Source organism: Sciurus vulgaris, assembly GCF_902686455.1.
Source record: "Sciurus vulgaris genome assembly, chromosome: 9".
Classification (NCBI taxonomy): Eukaryota; Metazoa; Chordata; class Mammalia; order Rodentia; family Sciuridae; genus Sciurus; species Sciurus vulgaris.
The window spans coordinates 63,244,843-63,249,293 of NC_136469.1; the positions used below are offsets into that span (position 1 = coordinate 63,244,843).

A 4,451-nucleotide genomic window follows, 5' to 3' on the forward strand; every position below is an offset into this window, starting at 1 on the left:
GGGGCCAAAAATATGCAATGGAGAAAAGATAGCCTCTTCAACAAATGGTGCTGGGAGAATTGGAAATCCATATGCAACAGAATGAAACTAAACCCATATCTCTCACCATGCACGAAACTAAACTCAAAATGGATTAAGGACCTCGGAATCAGACCAGAGACCCTGCAGATTATAGAAGAAAAAGTAGGTCCAAATCTTCACCTTGTTGGTCTAGGACCAGACTTCCTTAACAGGACTCCCATAGCACAAGAAATAAAAGCTAGAATCAACCACTGGGATAGATTCAAACTAAAAAGCTTTCTCTCAGCAAAGGAAACTATCAGCAATGCGAAGAAAGAGCCTACAGAGTGGGAGAATATCTTTGGCAATCATACTTCAGATAGAGCACTAATCTCCAGAATCTATAAAGAACTCAAAAAACTCTACTCCAAGAATTCAAACAGTCCAGTCAACAAATGGGCTAAGGAAATGAATAGACACTTCACAGAAGAAGATCTACAAGCAATCAACAAACATATGGAAAAATGTTCAACATCTCTAGTAATAAGAGAAATGCAAATCAAAACCACCCTAAGATTCCATCTCACCCCAATTAGAATGGCGATTATCAAGAATACGAGCAACAACAGGTGTTGGCGAGGATGTGGGGAGAAAGGTACACTCATACACTGCTGGTGGGGCTGCAAATTAGTGCAGCCACTATGGAAAGCAGTGTGGAGATTCCTTAGAAAACTTGGAATGGAACCACCATTTGACCCAGCTATCCCACTCCTTGGCCTATACCCAAAGGACTTAAAATCTGCATACTACAGAAATACAGCCACATCAATGTTCATAGCTGCTCAATTCACAATAGCCAGACTGTGGAACCAACCTAGATGCCCTTCAATTGATGAGTGGATAAAGAAACTGTGGTATATATATACTATGGAATATTACTCAGCCATAAAGAATGATAAAATTATGACATTTGCAGGCAAATGGATGAAATTGGAGAATATCATGCTAAGTGAGATAAGCCAATCTCAAAAAGCCAAAGGACGAATGATATCGCTAGTAAGTGGAGGTTGACACATAATGGGGGGGAGGGAAGGGTTAGAGTTAGGGTTAGGAAGGGGGGCAAGTATGGAGGAAGGAACTACTGTATAGAGGGTAAAGAGGGGTGGGAGGGGTGGGGGGAAGGGAAGAAATAACAGAATGAATCAAACAACATTGCTCTATGTAAATTTATGATTACACAAATGGTATGCCTTTACGCCATGTACAAACAGAGAAACAACATGTATCCCATTTGTTTACAATAAAAAAAAAATCTAATTTGTATGTATAAATATGTAATATCACCGGGTTCATAATTTTATCTATTAAAGGAACATAGTCCATCTTCCACATTTGCCCTTCTGGGTATGTGCCCAATCTATCCAAAAGAAAGTTTTTCACAGGACTAGAATATAAATACATGATTTATATCATTATTTGTTAAATATACACTCAACAACAACAACAGCAATGACAAAATGAGCATGCAAAATTGTCCTAGGAGAATGCAGAAATAATTGGTGGCATATCCATACAATGTTCATAACTGCAATTAAATGTAGCGGATATTTTATGTACTAAAAGCAATAAAATTCAAACCAGAATAAAGACTGAAAGAAAGTTGCATAATGACAATTACAATATGAAATTCCTTATGTATAAAATTTTTTTGAAAGGCAAAACAATACCTATATTTATTTATGGATATGTACCAATGTGGTAAACATGGGCAAATGGCTAGACAGTATCTTTAAAATTATGATTAAAACTGGAAAGAAAAGAAAGACCGACTAGAAATAGGAAAAGGTATATACAAAAGTTTGAAATATTAGTCATATTGTATAAAAACTTCTGAAGTTACTATAAGAAAAGTATTACCAATTTTGCTGCACATACATCTTTATATGTGGACTATATCAACATAAAATCTAACTTTTTTGGTAAAATCACTCCATTTTAGGATAGTTCAAAGATAAATACTATTTATTATTATTTGCAAATTTTTCTACAGGAAATGTATATTAATTGACTAATAAAAATAGTAAACTTAAGTATAATCCTTTGCTTATATTACATTATATTCAGAAACATGTTGAAGTTGCCACTCACCTGATATACATGGTGAAATAAGAAAGATGGGTTAATTGTTTAATGTAATATTTAAGTAAGTTCTTTAAATTAATTTATGTAAGGAGGGTCTTTCCAGTTTTTCTCAGTGATCAATATTTATCAAGAATATAAATTTTTAAGAGAAAATTTTAAGTTTGACAAATTCCTAACAAATATCTTCAGATGCTTAAAATTGAAAATATTAATAACATCTTTATATGTAAAGAATCAAAATTATCTTCTTGAAATTTTCTCAAGCAAATGGTAGAAACAGCATATTTATGATATGTTATGAGTACATTATTCATTTTAGATAAATTTGCCTAGTGTCATACTTTACTAAAATGTGTAAAGTCCATTTAGGAGGGATAACTTTACTCATCAATTGAAAACATTAACTAATAGCTCAGCTGTCACTTTAAAGATTGCCTTGGGACTAGGAATATAAACAGAAGTGTAATATCTTAAATTTACAATCAGCTTTCCTGCTACAAAGATTAATATATTGCTGTGACATATACATTTTATTAACTAGCAGAAGAATTTTATATGCTTCAAAATACTATCTTTTGCACCATTTTATTCAACAACCAGTCACAGAGATTTGTACTTTGAAGTCCTAATCAAATAACAAAATAATAGCAATTTCTAATATCTGCTCATACCCTATATGAATGCTAAAAAGTTGTTTTGAAAATTAGATTAAAATTGAGCACTAACAGGTAGGTTAAACATGACTAGTTGATCCACAGTACTATTTGTAAAATAACAAGATACACTACAAAATGTGAGCAGCATTCATGGTCTGAATTAATTCATCAGTATTGTGTTTAGATTTATTGTGCAGGAAATCCAGTTCCTATCTAAAAAAGAAAGAGAGAGAAAAGAAACTCATAGAGATATTGGTTTAGTTAAGTTTCCCTGAAATAGACTCTGAGATGGGGAGTTTTATGCAGAAAGTTTATTCAGTAGTACTCTTAAACGATTCACCTGTATCAATGGCCCTTTACAATTGCTCCAAATTGAAATGAATGACACAGCTTTTGTATCTTTGCAGCAGATGGTGACTGACCATGAGCCCTCCTCGAGGAAGGACATGTTCAGAGGTAAGGCAGTGTCCTGCTACTGAGGGCAAAAATCAATGAGAGACAGAGTTATGAGCTTGCAGCATTCCATATTCTCAGGAGCAGGACAAAAATTGCAGGAGCCTGCACGAAGAATAAAAGTTGAATACCGTAGTATCCTTCACAGGTATCCACAAACTAAGCCTGTATTCATTTATTAACTTCTCTTTCTTTTTCTTTTTTTTTTTTTTAAGTACATCTGAAATTATTAGTCCTTTCTTTACAGTTTACCTAGAGCACTTTTGATAAAGAAAACTGTAGAAACTTAATAACTGCCACAAGCAAACAGGCAGTGGCACATGTTGATTTTCTAGAGTCTTGCTTTGCAGGACATTGGAATGCACTGCTCGGGGGCTCTGTCACACTTGCTGGAATCACTTGCCACAGTATTTTAATCCACAGGTCACTTTTCCCCATATTTCTTAGAAAACTCTTCAATGTTCTTACAGAATATTTTATGGTCCTTAGAGTATTCTTCAGCTGGTCAGCCCATAAGGGGTGCCTCAGTCTGGATCATTTACCAGTGCTATGAGGAATGGGATTGCTTGGTCATTATTGGTTGCTGGCTTCTAGTTCTCAGCACTAATTACTGGGAGGTAAACCTGACCTTTTCCATCAATATTTGGGTGGTAGATCTTTGTTTTAAATGTGATCTTCAGTGGTTTGAATGGGTACTCAGCTGGAAAGTTGATTTTGATTCTGAAGGCACCCTTATCATATGAAGGGTGGTTAGGAACAATAAACCCTTGCCAAGTCAATAAATTGGCTTCATCAACCTGGAAGTATGGGAAGATTTTATCGCACATTTTCAGTTCTCTTCTCTTCCTGTTGGCTGCCATCTTGGATCTCTCATTTATTAATTTCTAATACACATATGCCTACTAAAACTACTGGATATGTCTGAAATAAAATTCATGTTCTTCACACGGTATTTTTTGAAGGTCAGAGTCAATTTAGAAAATAGTTAGCAAGAAGGCTGTAAATTAAATTATAAAACATGGAGGAGACTTTTATGGCAACTGAAAATTAAATTTCAATTCAAAATTTGTGGCAGCTAAGGTAAGAATCCATCTGACAGAAGGGATTTCTTGTGACTTGAAATGCTACTTTCAGGGAAAGTAAATATTGTTTAAATTTAAATACAGATATGATTTATTACATAGAAAAACTATTGAATAA

The 4,451-nt window shown here is 34.2% G+C and overlaps 1 pseudogene across 1 annotated transcript; it reads right to left on the minus strand.

Moving 5' to 3' along the window:
• Nucleotides 1-3,675: 3,675 nt before the first annotated feature.
• On the minus strand, nucleotides 3,676-4,111 carry LOC306669255 (ubiquitin-conjugating enzyme E2 L3-like; annotated as a pseudogene). Its single transcript has one exon. The product of its transcript is annotated as a ubiquitin-conjugating enzyme E2 L3-like (transcript).
• Nucleotides 4,112-4,451: the final 340 nt, after the last annotated feature.